The sequence below is a fragment of the Muscardinus avellanarius genome, assembly GCF_963383645.1.
Source record: "Muscardinus avellanarius genome assembly, chromosome: 4".
NCBI classification, from domain to species: Eukaryota; Metazoa; Chordata; class Mammalia; order Rodentia; family Gliridae; genus Muscardinus; species Muscardinus avellanarius.
In genome coordinates, this window is record NC_137789.1 from 28,551,714 (window position 1) to 28,576,002 (window position 24,289).

Sequence of the window (24,289 nt, forward strand, 5' to 3'; positions counted from 1 at the left end):
TAATTAGTTTTCCTAGTGACCTCTTCAATGAACACTTTCTTTCTCTTTAATTGCAATTGTTTCCTTACTTGTGATTTCAGGATGCTCAGCTAGGTGATGTGAATACTATTTTTTAAACATCAAATGTGAAAAAGTTTGGCGGGTGTGGTGGCTCACACTAATCCCAGTATTTGGAAGTTGAGATAGGATGATTAGAGGTGTGGGGACAGTCTCAGCAAGTAGTAAGACTCTCATCAAACTAGTAAACCCCTGTTTCAAAATAAAATAGGTCTTGGGGATATAGATCAAAGTTAGAATGCCTCTGATTTCCATCCCCAGAACCACAAAAATATTTTTTTCAAGTTTATAAGGGGCTGCTCTAGCAATCATTATGACTACGATATTATTTTAAAATATGATGGAGTTACACAATAAAAGATAAATAACAAGATAAAAATAGAAATAATATTCAATTTTCACATTATAATTTCCCCAAAGACCATTCATTATTTTATCATGGTTTCTGTCTCAAACTTGAGAAAGCAGTCAGGAAAGCCTACATTAGTATTTAAAAAAAAATGGGAGCCAGGCCCAGTGGCACACACCGGTAATCCCAACACTTGGGAGACTGAGTTAGCACAATTTCAAGGCTTGAGGCCAGACTCAGCAATGTAGTGCAAACCTCAGCAACTTACCAAGACCATGTTTCAAAATAAATAATAAAAAGGGTTGACATTGTAGTTCTGAAATAGAATGTCCCTGGGTTCAATCCCCAGTGTTTTCCACCCCTGGCCCCAGAAAAAAGGAAATGTGGGTAATGAAAGTTAAGGTCTATTTCAGGCAGAAGGACTAGCACCAATTCAGTATGAGCTGAATAAAATATAGAATAGAAGAGCACAGAGAAAAATGCACTTTTGAACAATGCTCAGTAGTTTCAGTGTGATCTTATGGCTGCCCTGGCACCGTTGCAGTTGGGAAGTGATAGGATTTGGTCTTTCCACCTCTGGCCTGTGAGTTCTTTTCAGTCTCAGTGAACAGACAGAGGTTACTGTCAGGTAATTGTGGAATTATATGAGGATTTCACTTGCCCAATTAGGATGTTGATTTGGGATCTGCTGGAGAGAGAGAGAAAATATCTGAGAATATAAAATAATAAAATTGATAATAGCATAATTTTTAAAAGCAAATTTTTGAATCACTGCTTATTCTAGAGAGTGATTTCTACTCTGTAAAAAAAAGGCATTTAACTTTCTTATAAAAGTAAGCAAAAAATTCATAACTTTAATTTGGCTGAGGACTATGAGCATTCCAAACACCCTGAAGATAAGCTTTATGAGGTTTCTGAAAGAGAAGACTATTACTCTTCTGTGTGTGAGTGAAATGACGTGCAGTTGGCTCACGGACCTGTTTGTGAATCCAACATCAAGGCGGGAACATCACTAAGGAAGAGGTTGGAGCCAAGGAAGGCAGAAGCCAGGCAGGCAGAGCAAGCGCAGTGCAGCCAGCACTTGCCAGGTTACCTACAATGCCCCAGGCCACACTTGGAGTCAGTTTCTACAGAACAAATCATTTCTACATAGCAAAACAGACTTCTGTGTATGCCTATGTGTTTGACTTCTTAGACAGGAATTAAGGTTTATCTTGATGTCTTGTGTTTTTTGCTCATTCTTCTTAGGTTCTAATGAGAAAAACCAAAGACTATCTGAGGAAAGTTTATTTTTTCTTTTCCAATTTTTTTAATCTTTCCCCTGCCCCCATCATTTTTCAAGCTGCCATAAAACCACACCCATTGTGAAGAGAAATGTAGCTGGCAGCCCTCCCTTCTATCTCCTTTATCTTCTAGATACTGTGTATTTTGAGAGCAGAGCTTTATTATGTATTACAGTTCATCTTTTAGGGCACTATCATCACCTCTAACGTATGCTTACATTTTGAGCTAAAACTGCTTTTTATTATCATCATATAAAACATTTTATGTAGGAAGATTCTTAATATGTTTATATAGCTAATGTGTTCTTATTAATATGACAAACTTTCGACTTTGTTTTATTTTCTTCACATGAAATATTCCAACATGTACTTTATTTTCATCACATTAAACATTAAAAAATTAAATACATTCCTAAAATGGTGAAAATGCTGATTAAAATTAGAAAGCTATTTCTTTTGTTTAGAACTTACAGAACAAAGGAAGACACTCTAAAATGTTTTATTAGGAAATTTCAGGCTTCCACCAGTTAAAGATTGCCATAGTCCATACTCCAAACTCCTTTCTATCGTAATTGCCCAGAAGTTTAGGCAAATCAGCAAATTATTGATACATCAAGTTCAATCAGTCTTCAAATCTGAAACTTTGGAAAATCTTTGAAAAAAGTGAAAGAAAAGTTTTCATTTTCTACAGTCCTTGAAGAAGGATGTCAGCTCAAAAGAAAAGGAGTATCATAATGCATCTCGATTCTATGATCCCACGGCTGAGGATATATTTATTCTGGATAGTTTATCATCTATTTATCTATCTCCTATCAAATCTATTTCTATTTATTTACTTTATTTATCTTGATACATGTGATGGAATCCAGGGACCTTCTACCTCTGGACTATACCCCTAGCACTGCTTTATTTTTTATTTGGAAATAGGGTCTTACGGGATTGTTGAGAGCCCCAATAAGTTGCTGAGGCTGACTTTGAACCTGCAATCCCCCTGTCTCACACTCCCAAGTACTGGGATTACAAATAAGGGTTATCATGCCCAGCTTCAGATAGTGTAAATACAATTGTTGAAAAGAATTTGGATATGCATTTTACTCACTGACCTGAAGTTTAATTCAGATAGTTTAACTAAGAATAGACTTAGACTTTCTGAAAATTTGAACTTCTTTTCTAAAAATGGGTTGGTCCAGTATCACCTTTAAGATAAAGTTTAGATACTTCTTAAAAGTCTTGTGACCTTTCAGTTCTGGTCTTCACCCATGAATAGTCAGTGAATCCTTCTCCCACACTGAGACAGTAGCCTGAGTATAACTAGCTCTGTCTAGGGCCAGTCTCTGTCCTTCTTTCAAAGAATTACCCTGAAGCCTTGAAGAATGCTGTAGATCTCTTTAATGGGCTGACATAGGATTTTCACATATCATATATAAGACTTCCTGAAGATCCTCTTCCATCTTTGCCAGTTTCGAACTCATAGCAACTGCTTACACAGCTCCCCTCCCTGGCTCTGCCCTCCTCACAAACATGCTGCCCCCATAGCCACTTATTTTTGTTTTCTACACAGTGGAAATCCCCTGTTGGGATTTTGTGAGCATCTTCACTAACTTCAGCCCTCCAAAGCAGATTTCTCCTAAGGATCTTCCATCTTGAATTTCCACATGACTTACCAACCTCCCTCCTCTCTCCCCGCTCTTTCTTCCCCCTCTCCCTCTCTCCTCCTCCCTCCCTTCCTCCCTCTCTCCCTCTATGTTCTGCATTATCGCAGAATTCCTTTCTGAGGCTTCTGAAGGTAATGACATACATATTTGTCTTTTGTCCTTCTGCCAGCCAAAGTGCTAGAAGTTTTCAAAATCATGAGCAAGGAGACACGACATATTTGCATTTTGCTTTTATTTTTGTCTCCTAAAACATGAGTAAGATGCTGTTTTTACTTAATTATTCTTTTCAAAGAAGTCAAAGCAACTTAACACTAGATTCTCATTACACTGCCAAGTGTTACAAACTGGATCCAGCACTAAGCCCCAAATTGTGAAATCTGCCAATCATTCAGTAAAGCTCTATTTCTATTCACCAGAATTTTTTCTTCTGACCAGTGATGCTATACAGAAGGCAAATTTAAGGTACACTATTTTCCTTACCAGTGGGGTTTTCTTTTTGGCTTGTGAGAACCCATTTGTCTCTGCCCACCTATATTTCACCTATCTGAGGGCCAGAAGACATTTTGCCTTATTTATTTATTTATTTTTTGCTAAAATCTTATTTTTTGTACTGATATTTTATATCTAGGGCATTTGGTACTGGCCATTTTTTTTTTTTTTTTACATAGGGACTTTCTATCTTAAGCTACAACCCCAACCTAGTTATTTATTTATTTATTATCAAAACACAATCTTGCTAAGTTGCAGAGGTTGGCTTCAAACTTGAGATCCTCTTGTTTCAGCCTCCCAAGTAATGGAATTATGTATGTGTGCCTCCATGGCCAGCTCTCAGAAGGTCACTGTACTTTTTTATACCTCAAATGATCTGAATATCACTACTTGGCCTTTTTTCTGGAAAATGAGCATAAATGGCAGGGCATGATGACACATGCTCCCAGTACTTGGGAGGCTAAGAGAGGAGGATCATGATTCCCAGACAGCCTCAGCTACTTAGTGAGGCCTTCTACAACTTAGTGAGATGCTATTTCAAAAATAAAGAATAAAAAAATAGGCCTTGGGCTAGGTATGGTGGCTCACGCTTATAATCCCAGCATTCGGGAGGATGAGACAAGAGGATCACAGTTTGTAGACAACCTCTGCTACTTAGTGAGGCTCTCTGGAACTTAGTGAGACCCTTTTTCAAAATAAAGAATAAAAAATAAAGCTGGAGGTGTAGCTCAGAGGTAGAATGCCCCTGGGTTCTATTCCCAGTACCGGAAATAAATAAATAAAATAAATATATAAATACATAAATAAATAAATAATAGGCCTAGAGATGTAGCTCCGAGGTAGAATGTCAGGAATCCAGCCCAACAGCTGACGGGGCTTGGCGAGATGATGAGTACTGAAGACTCGAACACAAACCTACGAGCCGGGAGTCAAGTCAAGCGAGATCTCATTTATTTCTCTCCAAGCCATCCTTTATATAGTACCAAGCCACGAGGGGAATTTCCATGAGAAATAGCCTAGCCTATCCGGGATAAAGATCACTAGCACGTAGTTTACAGCCAATCCCAGGCCAGTACATGAGCCATTCGTGTGTGCGGGAAGCTCCTTTAAAGGTAGAAAGGGAAAAACCGCTCAGTCTCCCCACCCATAATGAATGGGGAAACCATGCCTTCCTAGCTTCCTCCAGGCGCCATCTTGACCCTTTTTTGCTAAATCACTTTATTTAAAGTTTTGCCTTAGGCTGTAGGCCGCTCAGGCCGAATCTCCTTAGGCACTGTATAGACACACCCCATCAGTAGAATGCTTCTGGATTCAATCCCTAGTACTGAAAAAAAAAAAAAAAAAAAAAAAAGGCATAATGAACTTCTCAGTTTTCATTTGTTTGAGGATAATGTCTTTTTTTTTTTTTTTGGCACTGGAGATTGAACCCAGGGTCACTCTATCTCTGAGCTATATAACAGCCCTTTTCAGTTTTTATTTTGAAAAAGACAGGGTCTTGGTAAGTAGCTGAAGGTCCTTTTAAGTTTTTGAGGCTGATACTGAACTTACTATCCTCATGTACCAGTCTCCCAAGTAGTTGGATTATAGGCATAAGCCACCATGCCTGGCTTAAGTCTTTGATCATTTGGTATATTGGCTCTAACTTACTTTGCCATGGACTTGTTTCAGGCAATCTTGATTCCTGTATCTTTTGTACCATTTCCTGGAGTATATGAGGCAATTTAACATTTTCTATGAGTTTAGCACATATTCAGAATACTTCTCTACGTTGTAAAGCAGTTCATCTCATTTTAATATAGTGTCATCCATGGTTGTGAAGCCAAATGCCAGTAGGTGACGGTTCTTATGAAACTGAGTCACAAATAGCACCTAATGTGCAGTGCAGAAGTAGGATATAATCTCCAAAGCCTATCTATAGGAGCAAGTAAGTAATAAAAATGAATAAAACAGGTTAACCTCTCCAAGGGACGGATAAGTCTTCCTACTTTTTGTAGGACATGGTTACACATAAATATTTTCCTACATAACAGTAACAACAAAAATAAGCAACACAAAAATATTATTGGCAACTTATAATGGTATTTCCATCAGCCCATATTGTCCCTTCATAAATGTTAGAAAAGGACATCCTCCTGAAAGGATATGACATGAATTAATGATTTCAGAGGATATTTTACTTGGAAACCCAACAGCGTTAACCAACCCCCTAATGAGTGTGCTTGCCAGTAGAGAAATAGAAAAGTTCAGAGGTAATACATTAACCACCAACTTATCGTCTTTTTTTTTTTTTTTTTTTTTACGGTACTGGTGATTCAATCCAGGGCATTCTACCTCCAAGCTACACCCCCGCCCTATTTTATTCTTTAATTTTGAAATAGGGTTTCTCTAAGTTGTAGAGGGCCTCACTTTATGTAGCCGAGGCTGGCTGCAAACCTGTCATTCTCCTGTCACAGCCTTCCAAGAACTGGGATTAGATTACAAGCATGCACCACCATGCCTGCTTTCTCTCCCATTTTGAGAAATTACTTGACTATTTCAAAAAGTTGTATAACACTGCTTAAGCATGATTTCCTAGCACCTAGAATCTAGCTTAGCTAAATAAGTTAGGTATGTCTTAACTGTTATATACTTCAATTAATTTCATTTTATTAAATATCTTGTATTATGCATTCTCCCCCAAAACTGTCATTTTAAGCTCAAAGGACTCTCTACAATGACTTTCTGGTTTTGTCTTGATGATCTGCTCATGCCTTGCCCCTTCCCCATTTTAAAAACCACTTGGCACTATTGCTTTGCTAATAATTTAGTTGCTAACTTAGTTCATTTGTCTATTGTGAATTAGGCATTTTCAGAAACGATTCCAAAATTACTAGGAATGATTAATAAGCAATAGAAATTTTTACTTTGATTTTCATTGCATTTGGATGCAAAAGCTCTAAACAATAAACAGAAAAGTTCTTGAATATCTTCCTAAGTACTTCACTCCCATTCAAGGTCACTGTCATTAATAAAAATAATCATTATGTCTCTTCTCTCTTTCCCTCCCCCATGCTGACAAACACTAACCTCTCTTCACTAAGCTGTTTGTTCTCTCCTTTCCAATTTTTCTTTTCCCTGACCCATGCCTTTGCTTACATGTGTTTATCTCCTCCTCATCTTGACACATAATCATCAAGCTTATAAAAGAACGACTATTCTGTATTCTACCACAAGAAAATGTTATTTAAGCTCATTCTAATGGTTTTTGTTGAGTTTATGTCTCCCTGGAAGCTTAGTGAAAACACTCTCCTCCTTATTATAAGAAATTATGTATTTTTATAAAAAAATGAGAGATATTATGTTTTTGACAAAATTTTTCAAGGGACTTTTGAGTTTTATTCCTACTTCCTAAGTGCTTCTTTCCACATTTTGCCAGTAATAAACCAGCCAATGGATTCCAAAAGAACTTCAAAGAGATATCATGCCGTGACACTTAGGATAAAGCCAGAAAATTATTTTTCTAGGTGTCTAGAAGTGAATACTAAGTCATCTACATATTTTTGTTCTTTTTAAAAAAATCAAGACAGTTGTACATAAATTAATCTCCCTATCTCTTCTATAGCCATAAAAAACATTTTTTAAAGAAATGTTACTGAACTACACTCATGTAGCCTGAATAATGAGAAAGATTTATTTTTATTCATTATTTTGCTATGAAATCTGTAATACATGCCATTTATTTTTATTGGTACATTATAATTATACATCATACTGAAATTCATAGTGGTTTGTTTGCCACTTACTTTTTAAATTAAAATTTCCTCTATGGTTTATAGTTATAAAACTACTTTATATGGAAAATTTGATAATTCTTAAGTACAACATACTTTATTAAATTTTATTTTATTAAATATACTACTTTGGCACATTTTATTCTCCCTTTTCGATTTCTTCTCATCTCTGATGTTTGAATGAGTGTCCCAGACCTACATCTTGAGAGCTGTCACTTCTCCTTTTCACTTGCTACATTGATGAGTCTCCAGCTTTATCTACTATCTAACTTTAACAACTATGTTTTTATATGTCTCAAATTTATATCTCCAGCCCATTGCCTTGCCTTGAAGTCTGGAATCATATTTTCAACTTCCTACTCAATATTTGAACTTAGAAATTTAATAGGCATTTCAAACTTAACCTGTCTAAAACTGATCTGATAGCTGGGCATGATGGCACACTCTTGTAAACCCAGCATTCAGGAGACTAAGATGAGGGAATAGCTCTTCACAGACAGACTCAGCTCCTTAGTGAGGCCCTCTGCAATTTAGTAAGACCCTGTTCAAAAAAAAAAGGAAGAATAAAAAATAAGATAGGGGTTGTATCTTGGAGGTAGAATGCCTCTTGGTTCCATACTCAGTACTGCAAAAACAAAACAAAACAAAACAACTGATCTCCAAATTTCTACTGTCACAATTTTCTCTAGCATCATTAATAGTATTTCCATTATTATTATTATTATTATTCATAAAATCAGGCTATAACTCTTTAAGTTATCCCTGACTCCTTTATTTCTATCACAACTATACACAATGACTCATAAGAGCTTGTTAGCTACCTATGCAATATATTCAAAGCCCAACTACTTCTTATCTCTACTCCTGACATCCTGAAGACAGCAACCAGTATCTCTGGCTTCACTTACTGTAGAATTCCCCTTGCTAGTCTCACTCTTCCTGCTCTTGCTCCTCTTTAGTTCTAGTCTCAGCATACCAGATAAGTAAGGTACCTCTGTTCCCTAAAAAGACTTTTTCCCTGAAGAGTTCTCCCATTGGGTAATACCTTGTCTTAAAATTCCATGCAGATAGGAGGATTTGTAACTTAAATTGAAAAATGTCTCGCTCATTTTATCTGTGCCCATCCATTACTTTCTTCATAATAATTTTTCCTCTGGGTCTCAGGAGGCTCTGATGCATACATACTATCTGCTTGTCTTTTCTTTACCTCCAAGTCCCATGCCTGTAGCCAGCAATGCCCTCTTTAATCTAAAACAACCTCCAAACAAAAATGGAAATGGAATGTTAGCCTTCTGGATTACACTGTCATGTTCTTGAATATGAATAGAGCATAATACATTCCCCAGACTGCTTTATAGATAAAGAGTATTTCATTTAGTGAAATATATTGGAGGAGTCAGATTTTTTGTTGGCTCAAAGCTGATGATTTAATTAAGATGGGGAGTTAAAACTGACTAAAGGGAAAGTCACCTCTTTCTTCTGGATGCTCATAATAATTTCAAACATTGTTATCTTTGCAACCTTCCTGACAAGAAAAACAATAGGAGCAAATGTGTGACTAATAAAGTGTCGAGCCAGACTTTTCTGCTGCTTCCCAACTGGCAACTTAGACCCTTTTCCAAAACTATATCAATATTTTTTTTTGCATAGAAATCTGCCACATGTATAACCTCATATAGAACTTAAGTAGCTTCTAACTGACTCTTGCAACTCAATCATAGCCTCAGCCATCCCACTTCCAATTTGTATAAGATGCAATAGGAAAGCGGGGGTGAAATTTTATATGTCTTTGTGTCTATCTACTTACCCATCTTTGTGTAACTTCTGTTGTAGTAAATTGTTCAGTTTTTTTATCTATCTCCTTCTAGGAGGGAGAAAGCTAGTCTTCTTATCATCAAGCAAACTGATGGGAAGAATGGCACACAATTCACTCATAGAGAATGAAGATATCTGTATGAAAGAGGGATGAGCATTTAGAGATGAATAGTTCCTTCTGCAATAGACTTACTCATCTGCTTTCTCTACCTATTGAATAAGAGAAAATAAATTGGTGAAAATCTGGAAGGTTGGAGACAGGGAGAGCTGTCTAGTTCAAACAATTTGATTATCCACAGATGTAGGTGTTTATGCATCAAGTGAATACCAAAGTAGGTACCTGGGTTTGGTCATGAAATAAAGAAACTCCAGCAAGGTAAATCTCAGGAAGAGAATTAATATTTTTGATGCTTAAGGGAAATAACAATAACCAAGAGAGGGTAATGACACCTTATGCTAGCCCTAATTCTCCATAGGAAAAAAAAAAAACTACAAGGAAAATTAGGGAATAAGGTATGTAAGAGGAGACCGCTTCTCTACTCCAAATGCTGAATGAATAGAAGAGAGATTAAGTCCATGCTGAGCTTCCCTCACCAACTTCCTTTCCACCTCCCAAGTCTCTCTGGCTACTACCCAAAAAGGCATCTTGGGTGAGTGAGTGTAGGGAATGAGAGAAGTGATTCAATTGGACTGTAACTAATTTTTTAATACCAAAAGCAATTAGAAGCTATTGGAAAGTTAAAGTATTCCCTAACTTATTTTCTTAAGAAGATTTGACAAGGCATTTTTAAAGGAAGAAGACAGTTGTAGAAACAAGAGAGAGAGAGAGAGAGAGAGAGAGAGAGAGAGAGAGAGAGAGGGGGAAAGAAACTGCTGCTGTTTTTGCTCTACTGGTTTCAGAATATTCCAGAAAATGCTTACTCAAGCAAGAAAATCTTGCTTTTCTTCAACATAGAAGTCTCTGAATTATTATGGCTTATTCTCTTTCCTACTCCCTTGTGAGATAGCTGAGAAAATTCTTCAAATGAATAGGATGGAACTGAGGTCCCCAGAGAATTGTTTGGAGAAAGGCTGGACTTGCATGCCTGATGAACTTGCCTTTGAGGACAGGGGTTTTCTTCTGAATTTTAATTAGTCCCAGAGGAAAGGGAGCCCTTTTCATTCATGGACATTGCATTCTTTTTGGAGAAAGAGTTTTTGAGGAAACCATTGGAGTAACAATCTGATGCATATATCAGAATTGACATGTGGTTCTAATGGACAGAACGTATATTCATATATATAGATATATCTATATATCTATATATTTACATATATACACACATACATACATATATATAGGAATAAAACCCACTTTTAGTGATGTATTAATGTAGTATTAAATTTTGTGTCTCCTGAGGAACTACCATAAGGGAAACTAACTTAATAACCCTCTGCAGGGTTTTGCTCCTAATATCTGGTGTGCTAAATGTGGAGCAAGAGACGGGGTTATGGAAATGGAAGCAGGTACGAAACTGAAATTCAAGTTATGTATATAATTCTAGCCATTTAATTCCTGCATTTCTGTCTTGCTCTGTTTTGTATTAAAACCTGGTTTTCCTACCATTTTCTTTGAATCATGACCCAGTGTACAAAAGTTAAGGAGCTGATGATTCCTTATGATACTGAAAACCACTGATCAAGGTAAAGAAATGAAATAAAGGAAAAAATTGGAACCATCATGGTGTGATAGTCCCTAAGGTGGCATCTAGATTTTATCAGGCCTGTGTTCACAGTAAGGCTATCTAGCAAACCAACTGCTAGAATGTTTGCCTTTTTAATTTATTTATTGCCAAGCTCCTGCAATCAAAACCCAGCTCTCATGGTTCTCAGTTGCCATCTGAGCAGCACTTCTCAGGTAGAAGAGCATCTTATACTTAGAAAACCCAGACTTCCTTAGCATTTTCATTCAAGAAAATTTTATCTGAATTCATTCTAAAGCATTTGGACTCCCTCATGTAGGTCTTAAAACACATCATTTATTTTAAATGTGTCTTCTCTACTAAAAGTAACACAGATATGAGCCAGTACTCTAGATTATTTACAATGAACTTCCTTTAGGCATTAGAAAAATAAAACTGATAACCTATGTGTGACTAATATAACCAAATCATGTCCTCATCCCAGAAACTTGAGAGAATACTCAAAAGAATCTTGGAAGTACAATATACCCACATCCTCTTACATTTTCTCACTGTGGTCCACCGGACCTAAAGAACAAAATGCTCTGGAGTATGATGACAAGAGGTCTTGTTACCCATGAGAATCCTCGTGAAAGGACAAAGTTTGACCACACCAGAGACCACCTTGTAGCCAAGAGATTTATTGGAGGGGCAGGTATAAAAGGAAGAGAGAGAGAGAGAGAGAAAGAGACAGACAGACAGACAGACAGACAGAGGGGGAGAGAGAAAGAAGAATCCGGGAAGAGAGAGAACATGTGCTGGGATCAGGGTTATATAGGGGCTTGGGGTTACAGATTGGGGGCCAATAGGATAGGAGAAATGCTCTTTGAACTAATTGGCTAGAGTCCCATGGGAGGGGGTCATCCCTTTCACTGATTGGCCAAGGGCACCAGGAGGGGGCAGGTTTCCCAGGTAAGTGACCAGGTGCGGTCAGAGGGGGATAGTATCTTAACTGGTCAGACCAGGGCCTTTCAGGAGACTTAACTTATGGGGGGGGGGTGAATCTGAAATAAGAACCTAATTAATCTAACACCCTGGGTCTTATACAACTTATAAAGGTACACTTTTAGAAATATGCATTTTATCAAGTTCCCTAGGTACCCACTAAAATTTAAAGTCTTTGCAAGCAATAATCACTGCATAACAATAAAAACCTCCTATGAACTGACCTTCTTAGTTCTGACCTTCTTTTCTATTGCAGAAAAAAATACTTTTTCCCCAGTCAGAGTAGTATGTTTTACTTATAGCCTCTTGTTATTAACTTATAGTCTCTCTCTTCTTATCTCTCTCCCTTTTTTTTCCTTCCTTCCTTCCTTCCTTCCTTCCTTCCTTCCTTTAGTTCCTTCGTTCCTGCCTTCCTGCCTTCCTACCTTCCCTGTCAAATTTCTGAAATATTACCTAACATTGCCCTAACTTTTCTGACTTCCTGCCTAGCTCAAGGGATATGCTTATTATATTTTATGTTAGCTATAGATACTAAGTATATCTCAAAGGCAGATATAGCCATATATATTTTTTAATTATAGCAGCTAGCATAGTATCTAATATATAACAAGTGCTTATTGAATTAATAAACAAACATATAAAATATTTTACTATTGGAAAATCAGTAAAATTAGGCATTTAGTAGCTCAAATTTATATTAAAAATCTTTATATTGAATATTCTATCCTAACCTTTCATTCATCTTTGTCTTCACTAAATTTATGGTAAATAAAATAGAAAATGTTTTTTTAAAGTTTCTCTAAAATAATTTAATAAATCTATCATTTAAGCAGCTCCTAACTTATATTTAAAATTTTGAATTTGTCTCATCATTGTCACTACCTGCACCAGTTCTGATCAAGTCACGCTTCATGATTTTTACCCATTTTCAAAATAAGCAAAAGGAAGAATCCAATGTTTCTTTTCCCACACAATTATTTTAAATAGTACATAATCCATAAGCACATTCTAAAACAAAAATTGCTGTTACCATCATACTTGTAATGGCAGAAATGACAAGCTCTTCACATGCTGGTTGAAATGGAAATAATTTCCCAGGTAATATAGGAAGTCACATGTTAAAAATAGTGGAGATCCTTGATCAACTGAGACTTGAGATGATAAGAGAAAAAAGGATATTCTGTCAATAGGTTCACCTGTTCAGGACTATATCAAAGAAAATTTTCACTAACAGAGTTAAATAGACAGGGAATAATTTATTTTTGATTATTGCAACAGAGAAGAGAGATTGAATTTAATTCCTCCAGAAGAGATGTGGAGTCTTTTAAGCACTGGGGTGCTTAAAAATAGAACTAATAGAAAAAAAATAGGGGATGTTGGGGGAAAGGAATGGTCCTTGTGTTTAGGTTGTTTATATTTGTGTTTTCTCATTGGCATTTATAGAATTTAGTTACTGCCCTTCCTACAGAGAAGAGCTTTCAATTACATTTCAAAGGAATGACTCCCAGATCATATAGAAACACATTCCTATTCCATAGGACTAGTGAGGGACTGTAGACAGATTTACATATAAAAGGGACAGGGAAAGAATGTATGTTTTCCAAACTAGATGTCTAAGAAAAAGGGAGATATGTATACTGGCTATTTGCCAAAATTTAATTAATTTTAGTATGTGAAAACATTTTTCCCTAAAGGGTTGCATATTCAATTCTTCTTGGAGTCTTCCTTTAAAGTTCACCTGTACGTTCTACCTACATTGAAACATGAACATTGACCTACTTTGAAAATGATTCCTAAGATAGCTTAGTACTCCATATGGTACTATTCTTCTATTTATTTACTTATTATTTCAAATACTTTTACTAGTGCATTGTAGTCATATATCATATCGAGGTTTAATGTAATCGAAACATATATGCGCATAGTATATGGAGCATTTCCTTCTGGGTTCCATCCCACTCCCTTTCTCTCCCTATTTGCTATATTGAAATTTGTTATATTGAAATTGTTATATTGAAATTGGTGCTTATGGTTTTATACTTGTAAAAGATGGTTTGAGCTATTTTCTACATCAAGATTCCTCTCCCCACCCCCCCACTTCCCTCCCCAACTCCCCTTTCACTAGTTTCTACTGATTTGTCTCATTTTATCTGATTTATCTTATTTTATCAGATTTATCTCACTTATCTGAAGTCTCTTTGTTTCCCAGTTTTTTCCTCTACTTTTCACATATGAGTGAAAGCCTATGGCCTTTCACTTTCTGAGTCTGGCTAAGTCTCAAATTTCATCCATTTTCCTGCAGTTGACATAATTTTGTTCTTTGTGGCATAATTTTATTTTTCTTTATGGATGAGTAAAATTATGTGTATATACCACAGTCTTGTAAACCTCTTATTCCATGATTTAGCAGTTGTCCATTGTGTTGCTATAGACATAAATATATCACAAAAATATTCTGACTTCAATTCCTTTGAAAAGATACTCAGAAGTGATATAACTAGATCATATTGTGATTCTTAGGCTTCTGAGAAACTTCCAAACATATCTCTAGAGTTGCTGTACTAATTTACAATCTTACCAACAGTGTATTTGAGATTCTATTTCCCCACATAATTGCCAGTATTTATTATTATTTGTATTCTTCATGATTTTGTTAGGTGCATTCTCAGCATAGTTTTATTTACATTCCCCTGATTTCTAATGATGTGGAACATTTATCATGTATTTATCAGCCATTTGTATTCTTTTTTTTTTTTTTTTTTTTTGGTGGTACTGAGAGTTGAACCCAGGGGCTTTTTACCTCCCAGATATATTTTATTCTTTATTTGGAAACAAGGTGTCACTAAGTTGCTGTGAGCCTCACTCAATAGCTGAGGCTGGCTTCCAACCTGTGTGATCCCCCTGTGTCAGCCTCCCAAGCATGGGGATTATAAGTATGTGCTACCACACCTGGCCAGCCATTTGTATTCTTTTGCAAAGTATCTGTTCAGTTCAATTGCCCAATTTTTTTTTTTTTAGTGTTAAATTTTTTAAGGTTCTTTCTATGTTCTAGATATTAGTCTTCTATAGAGGATAGCTGACAAAGATTTTTCTTATTCTTTAAGCTCTCTATTTAGAGTCTTGATTGTTTTCTTTTATTTAAAGATACTATTAAATTTAATGCCATCCCATTTATTGATTCTTGTTTTTATATGCTAAGCTTTGGAAGTCTTATTGAGAAAGTGTGTGTCAGTACCTGTATGTTGGAAAGTTGGTCCTATGCCGTTTTTCTAGTAATTGCAAACCTCTGGTTTGATTTCTAAGTCTTTTATTCATCTTTAATTGACTCTTGTGCAAGCTGAGAGATTGGGGTCTAAATCCATTCTTCTACATATGAATAGCTAGCTTTCCCAGCATCATTTGTTTCTACTGCTATTTCATAGACACTTAAATGTACCTCAACATTTAATCTCATTGGTTTTGTATAGAAAACTTCTTGTTTTATGTTCCCCGTTTTGATGATTGGAATTCTGGGGATGGGGGGTATTTGCCTCCAGGTGAAGGGAATAGCCCTGAATGAGAGAATAGTCAAAATTGTCAGTAAACCAAAGAATGGAATGGCTAAGATTTTTACTGATTGCTGTTGTAGAAAAGGTCTGATATTTTTATGAGAATTTCTTTAAGAAGATTTTTATTTTGCAGAAGAGATAATCCTCTATATCTTGGCATACCCTATACCTAATATATATGGTTCATTTGGTTATCAATACAAGGAAATATAGTTATATCCCATATATAGTAAGAGTGAGGGAGTAGAAAAACTTATAGCAGGTAAAGATTGTGAAGCAAGGCCTGAGAGTATATCCACCATTTTGTTCCCTGTTTTGGATCCTTTTTAGTTCCACACTTAAGAGATTTTATATTCTGAATTCTAAAGAAGAAAGGGTATAAATCTCCTTTTTCATGTAGCTGCTTCAGGCAAACACATGAATATTGAGCCTACCTCTCCATATAACCTCTCATTTCCTTATATAACCTCTCATTTCCTTATCTAGAGACAAGATTGGCTACATAAGCTTTGGTCTGAGATATATTAAAATCTATCACCTTGTCTCAGAGCTGGTAAAGTCTGGAAGACACAAATCTTACAAGAATATTAAATTAATAAAAAATATAAGCAGACTTTGTGAAATGTAACATAGGTCACAAATACATAGAAAGTTTTTAACACCACAAGTCCTTAAGGGAATGCAATGAAAACTATTTCATACTTATTAATAGGGCATGTTTCAAAAGATACATTATACCAAATATTGGCAAGGACATGGAAGAACTGGAATTTTCATATAATCTGTATAAATAAGCAAAAGCAAATAATCACTTTAGTTTATAGCTTAGCAGTTCTAAATAAATTAAACATTTACTTATCTAATAAATATCAAATACATTGTGCTTTGAGTCATCAACACAGAAGACTATAAACAAAAACATATGTATATATTATACACACTTATAAGCTTTATTTGTGTTCTGATCAGCATTCTCACAGCCATAAGATAAAGTCCTTACCACATACCTTAGAGAAAAGATATTTATTTTCTTACAGTTTTGCGTTCAGTCAATGTGAGTCCAAGAACCATGGGTCTCAGAGTATGGTGTATGGTGGCAGGAACCAAAGAGAGAGAGGGCCTATGGGCTATTCTAACATCATGGAGTCCAGAAGCAAGAAAGGGGCCAGAGGAGGAGGAACCATTAAATCCCCAAGGCCACACCCCCAAGGACCAACCTTCAGCCATACCCTTCAGGCCTGGGTCACCACCCATATAAACTTTTTTCAATGGATTTTTTCACTGCTGAGATTACAACCCTTATAAGTCAATTACATCAGCTCCAGACATTAATAAGTGAGCTCTTTAGGGCATATTTTATATCTAATTATAACATTCCACCCCTGGCCCCCAAAAAGCTCATGCCCAGCTTAACATGCTAAATGGATTTAGTCCATATGTCTAACTCAAAATGCAAAATGCATTTAGTCCTGTCCAAGAGTTCCCAAAGTTTTAACAGTTCCAGCATCACTGAAAAGTTCCAAAGTTCAAAGTTCCCTCTGAGACTTAAGATGAACCCCCATAAAAGACAAGGAAAATCAAAATAAAAAGCAAAGTTACATGCATCCAATATACAATGACAAGGTATAGACCTTTGCATTCCCAAAGGAAGGAATAGGGCCATAGAAAGAAGAGATGGGACTAGAACAGTAACAAAACTGAGCAAAGCGAGCATTTGATCTTGCGGCTCCACTTCTGGCATGCAGGACACATGGTGGTGAGATGTGATTTCCAAGGGGCCTTGTCAGCTCTGCCTCTGCAACTCAACTGTTGCAATAGGTGGTTTACTGCCTCTTCTAGCCTAAATGCATGGCTGGAAGTAGCCTTTGCCTGTGGTTGTTCCATCTTTCTGGTGTTTCTAAATCTCTGTTGTTTTTCTTTCTCTCTCACAACCTTGTCTTTACCCTCACAGCTTCACAAAGTACTCCATTTGGGCCTGCTTGAAAGGATTCCAAACTTGCCCCAAACTTCCTGGTATACAAGGTTTTCCTCTAAAAATCTGAGGTGATGCCTTCATGGTTCCATTTTTTCTTAGTAAAGCCAGCATTGTGTGAGTTCTGAGATGGACCACCAACAGAAAAGGTAGTCACACGCTCCTTAATCGTTGCTCCAGCCAGGTGGCCACTGGCCCCAAGTTCATCAGGGTCATCTCTGACCCCAACTCTATCTGCCAACTCCATCATGGTCATTTCTGGCCCTGCCTTCATCATGGCTATAGCATTCTTCTTTCAGCCATCTTGTATTCTTCCAAGATATCATCTCTTTGAGCTCTACATTTATACATTTCTTTCTAGCCAAAATGCAAATATATAGTCTCCAAATTCAGTGTACAGTTCAATGAACATGAACATCAATATTCATAGTGAGGTTTGGATATTTTGCTGTTTTGATATTTTCTCTACAAATTTATTTAGCCCATTGTCCTTAAATTCAGCCTCATACAAAGTTTCAGGACACAAAAATAAAATTTGCAAAATGCAAATAAATAGTTCGCCAAAGTTTAACACATGTGGTCTCTACTCCATTTCCCTTCTGGAGTTCTCTTTGTCATCTAAAATCTCCTGAGCATAGTTTCTACCATTTGCCTTTCTAGCTACATTCTGCCCTTTCTCCAATTTCTTCACAAAAACCAGATCCAAAGAGGTCACAATCCACATGGTCAGATTTAGACATAGAAGCAACCCTAGTTCTCTGGTACCAATTTTTATTGGTTATCATTCTTATAGCCATAATCTAAAGATATGACCATTTAACTTGGAGGAAAAAATGATTCGTTTTCTTATGTCTTCAGTTTCAGTCCCTGTGAAGTCAGAGACCACAGATCTCAGGGCATGGAGGCAGGCAGGGGAGAGAGGGAGAGCACATGGGCTGTGCTCCTCACATCATGGAGGCCAGAAGTAAGAGAGGGAGCAAAGGGAGGAAGAACCATTTATATAATCCCCAAGGCTGCACCAGGAACTCACTTCCAGCCACACTCTACGGGCCTGGGTTGCCACCCAGATAAATCCATTATAATGTATTCACTACTGGGATTATAACTCTCATGATTCAATTACATGAGCTCTGAACATTAATGAATGAGATCTTTAGCAGACATTTTTTATCTACCAATTTGTAATAGCCCAAATCCCAGAACTCACTTAAATAAATGGATAAACAAATGGTATATTCATAGAAAGTATACTACTTAAAGCAGATGACCAACTCTCATGTGCTAATCTATGTAGATACTTAGGGATATTTTCTTAGCTATACAGCCTAAATAAGAGCAAATATTTCAACATTTGGGGTAGAAGTGTGAGGGAGAAAAAAGCATTTGTTTCTATGGCACCACAATAATTGACTATTGTATGTCTTACTCTTAAATTTTTGTGTGTATTTGAATTGTTTAGCCTTAAAGTCATCAAGGAGCATATATCTCAAATATGGCTGTAATATATTTGTTTAATAATCGCTACCCACTGATACTCCAGAGGAATTGAGGTTGGGAGTAAGGTAGCTGGAATTAAAGTTTGACATACTCCCAATGTGATGTCAGAAGTATCTAGCTGAAGGGCCTGATATTTTGTTCATCTTCCTCTTGTGAGCCAGTGATAATTCTTGCCTGAACTTACTAGGAGTCTGGACCTACATATGTTGTCCCAAGGTTAATTTGGACTCCTCATTAATTAGTAAAGCACTGACAACCATTGCTATTTGTCTTCTGGCTTGGTCCTTATCTCACTCCGGTAACAACCTTATTTCAGAATATGATTATGCCTTTCCTAAATAATTGAAACAATCTCCTGACTGATCTCACAAACTCCAAGTATAGTGGTTCTAATCCATTTTATGTGCTGTTTCCATTTAAAAAATATTGCCATGCATATTTATATGTATACATAGCAGTTTTAAATTGCTATGATTCATTTTCTAGTGTATCAAGTCCATTTCCAATATTTTCTCATCATTTCTCATTACTCCATCGTTGTCCAAAAATATACTGGTATTACTAAAAAATATTGTGCCAGTTCAACCCTCTACAGCTTCATAATGCTGCTGTTTCCATTTATGATATCCATCTTTTCTTTACTTCCTGATAGACTCTGACTTATTCTTGATGATTCAAATTAAATAGACTATCTTCTTGGAGCCTTTACTCATGTCCTCTAACATGAACATATCTTTGTTATAGAACTTGACATTTTATATTTGTTTGTGTTCCTGTGTTTTGTACCATTGGAACTATGAAGAAGGAAAAGTAAGTATTTCATTGGAAAGAATGTTCTAAAATCACACTGCCTCTTTTTAAATACTTGCTTGCTCACATGCAATTTATTTAAATTATTTACACATTATTTGTACCTGGATGGATTATTTTAACATCATATAAATTAATAAAGGGGATGGCTTTAACATGATACCTGGTATATAGAAAACAATTCAGTAACTGTTAATTAGTAGAAGTAGTATGGCAGTCATATATCTGAATGTTAAATACCCAAAATATAGTTGAATAAACAATAGAATGAATGAATGAATGAATGAATGAATGAATGAATGAAATAAACTTTGAAAAGACATCATTATGGTCAAGGTGTTTTTTCTGCATTCTACATATTTTAAAGTTCCTTTGTTTAGCCAGGGACAGTGTGTGTGTGTGTGTGTGTGTGTGTGTGTGTGTGTGTGTGTGTGACGTGTGACTGAGGATTAAACCCTGGGTCTTAGGTATGCAAGGCAAGCATTTTTATCACTGAGCCCTATCCCCATCCTTATTATTGTCTTAGATTAAGCTTCCTTAAAGTGAAGTACTTCACACCTGAAGATACATGAATTTATTTTAGGTATTAACTATAAAAGCATTTCTTAAATTTTAATAGCTATTATTTATTTTCAATCATTTTGTGGAAAATACAGCCAATACATAAAACCATACAGTTTAAATAATGTTTTTATTTAGAGAAAATCAAGAGTTATTATTTAAGTTAAAATAGAAGTCCTTTTTTAATGTATTAAATAATATACACAATACATGGATGTAGCAAATTATAAGGTTTGGGAGCTAATTATCTTTCTCTTTGTATTATTATAATTGCTAAAGATATTTCAAGCCAGATGTGATACACATGCCCATAATCCCAGTACTTATGAGGCTGACATAGTAGGTTCGCAGGTTCAAGACCAGCATCAAAAACTTAGCAAGACTGTGTTTCAAAATAAAAAATAGTGAGGATATAGCTCAGTGGTAGAACACCCCTGGATTCAGCCCCTGGTACTGGAAAAACAAAAGAAATCAAGAAAAGGTTAAGTTTCTCTATGTAAGTAATATCTTTATTATTAATATTAGGTCTTTGTTTCAAAGCTCACTTTTTTCCCTATAGTCTATACTACTCTCTACTCTGGATGGATTTTGCTGCATTTCCTCTATTGTTGCCCTCTGGCTTTTCCATGTGCTTGTTCTCATGCTATCTGCCTGATAATCACTTGGACCAGGACTTTTTTTTCTGACTGACCCATATGATCATGTCTTTCTTAGGCTTTATACTTTCTGGCTAGTCTGTTCCCATTCTTTTGAGATAATAATCTTGGAGCATTCTAACCCCATATGTGAGAGAAAGAAGCTACCTCAGAAAATACCATGTTAAGTAGGACTTCCTCTTCAGCAGGGTCACCTTTGGAAAAGTCCTTGCAGAAAAGAGTAACTATATCTTTATATTTATTTTAAAGTCCTCGCTGAACCTTTCCTCACACTTTTGACTCATGGAGCCCATCAAAATACCTCTCAATGCTTTATTTTTTAAAATCCTTTATGGCCCATTACTAAATTGTTAATTTTATGACTATTACCTCATTTAATGATGATTAGACTGAATACACACATAGTTTCCTAGAACAATATAAGTTGATGACATAATAAAGATTTCTATCAGAAACGATCCATATTTTTAGGGTCTTCTCTTACTAAAATACTTAGCTCTGTCTATTATTATTATTAATTATTATTATTATTATTAATTATTATTATTATTATTATTATTATTAGTGGTACTGGGGATGGAACCCAGGGGCCTTCTACCTCCGGGCTACATTCCCAGACCTATTTTATATTTTATTTGGAAACATGGTCTCTTAAGCCAGCACGGCTGGCTTTGAACCTGCACGACTCCTGTCTCTGCCTCCCAAGCGAGGGGATTACAAGTGTGCACCACCACGCCTGGCTTGCTCTGTCTTTTAAAATGTGGTAATGTGTTGTAGGACTATTATACGTATAATTTTATTTTTGGAATACATAGTAACCCTACAGAAAACCTGATTATGAGTTATAACTAGGAAGAGTAAATAACCCTCTTGAAATAGCCCCTTTTGAAAGCTTTTAAGGAAACAAAATTAAATTCTAAGGATCAAAATTTAGTTTTTCATGAAAGTTCCATTTCATAGGAATAATAACATTTAACAATTTAGCATAAAATATATATTACTCAAATGGACATTTTGCAATAATATTTAATTTTAGGCCAATATATATATATATATATATATATATATATATATATATATATATATATATTGATATTTGGAAAGATTAAAAATTACATTCAAGCCGCGTGTGGTGGCACACACTTGAAATCACCACACTTGTGAGGCGGAGACAGGAGGATCGTGCTGGTTTGGAGCCAGCCTCGCTGGCTTAAGAGACTCTGTTTCCAAATAAAAAATACATAAAAATAGGTCTGGGAGGGTAGCCCAGAGGTAGAAGGGCTTCCAGGAACCCCAGTACTACCAAAAAAAAAAAAAATGCAAGGCAATAAGTTTTAAAGCTTTAAGATAAAACAGAAATAAATAAGCAAAACATTTTCAGATACATATTATATGTATATATGTATACATGCACACATAGGAGAGAACTTAAATGAAAATATGTAAAATAATAAAAATATTAAGTTGTACAACATTGGAAATAGTCTCTATTGAAAAATTGATTTAATATATCTTTAACTTTTCATTTTGAATAATTTTTAATGTTCAAATACTTTGTTTTTTTCTGTTTGTACATTTTGAAAATAGAGCAGGATAATATAGCATGGCTGCTGAACAAAGAGGAGAAAGTTTAAGAGACTATGCTAAAAAATAGGCAGGTAACAGCTAGATCATGTCGATCTTTACTGGACAACATGGGAACAATTTATCAAAAGAGACTGGATTAAAAAGGAAAAAAAATACTTTGACTATAGTCAGAGGAGATTTAGTATATTTTATGGGACCAGACAGGAGGGTATTTTTATTCTCCATAGATAAAATTATAATAATTTGAGAAGGTGGCCAACAGGCTAGCGAAATAAACGTAAGCTTTCAAATGGATTGGATGTAGGAGTAAATGGCAGGAAAATAGACATATGAATGAAAATGAATACGTCCAGCTGTCGGTTTACCCAATTGGAAAACTGGACGGATGGTAGTTTCATTTACTGATACAGGAAATAATAAATAATACCATTTTTTTCTTTTAGTTTTCATTTTGCAAAAGTTGACTAGAAAATTCTTTTGAGACTTACAAGCTTAGCAAGTCACTTTCTCTTCAAGTTGCTTTACTCATGTCCACAAGAAATGTTTGTGCTTAACAACCTAATTAATAATTCCTGGAATTACAATGCTGTTAGTATAGTTTCAATTGTGTTTGAGTTTAGGAAAAAGCAGTGGATACAATATTTGAAATGGGAATCAGAGGATATGAACTTGATATTTAAATAAAGGATCAATATGTATGTCTAGGAAAGAACATACATGACTAGAAAATCATATGATGAATCAATAACGTGAAAGACATTATTCTTACAGCTGGATTAAAACAAGAGATAAATTAGCAGATGAGAAATAGGGTAAGATGTTGTATTGATCATGGCCTACATTGTAATAGTGACTCTAGAAAAAAGGAAGCTCAATGTTTTAGAAAACATAGAGAGTGAATTTGCAGGATTTGATAACATTAATCATAAAATTAGAGATAAATCAAGCTTACAGTTTGTATTTTTTCCAAGCATTAAAGATGAAAATTATACTCGGCATCAAGCACACACAAACACACACACACACACAAAAAAAAAACTTATACATATATACGTGTTTTAAGCATATATATGCTTTTAATACATCTGTATGTGCAATTATTTGTATATATACATTTATATATATGAGAAAATATTCAAAGACTTGAGAATGATCACTTTATTACCTGGCACACTAAATGTAGTTGTTATATTTTTTAAATAAATGACCTTTCAAAGGAAAATAGTAATTTAGTAACAGAAGTAATTGACCAGATGCCATTTTACTTTCAAAAATAGCATTAACTAGCCAGGTGTGGTAGCTCATGCATGTAATCATAATACTTGAGAGGCTGAGACAGAGGAATCACAGGTTCAAGGGCAGCCTTAATAGTGAAACTCTCACCAATCTAGCGAGACTCTATTTCAAAATAAAAATAAAATAGGCTGCAGGTATATAACTCAGGGCTAGAATGCACCTGGGTTCAATCCTCAGTAACACACACACACACACACACACACACACACACACACACACACACAGCACTGATTACTAGTATTTAATAATTATAGGTAAAAATTATTAAAATTATAATT

At 35.6% G+C, this 24,289-nt stretch overlaps 1 protein-coding gene across 3 annotated transcripts in view; it reads left to right on the forward strand.

The window, feature by feature from the left end:
• The window catches only part of CSMD3 (CUB and Sushi multiple domains 3), a gene marked incomplete at both ends in the record, with an annotated part of 1,156,743 nt that overhangs the window by 708,858 nt on the left and 423,596 nt on the right, over positions 1-24,289 (forward strand). The gene's annotated exons all lie outside the window — the stretch shown is intronic.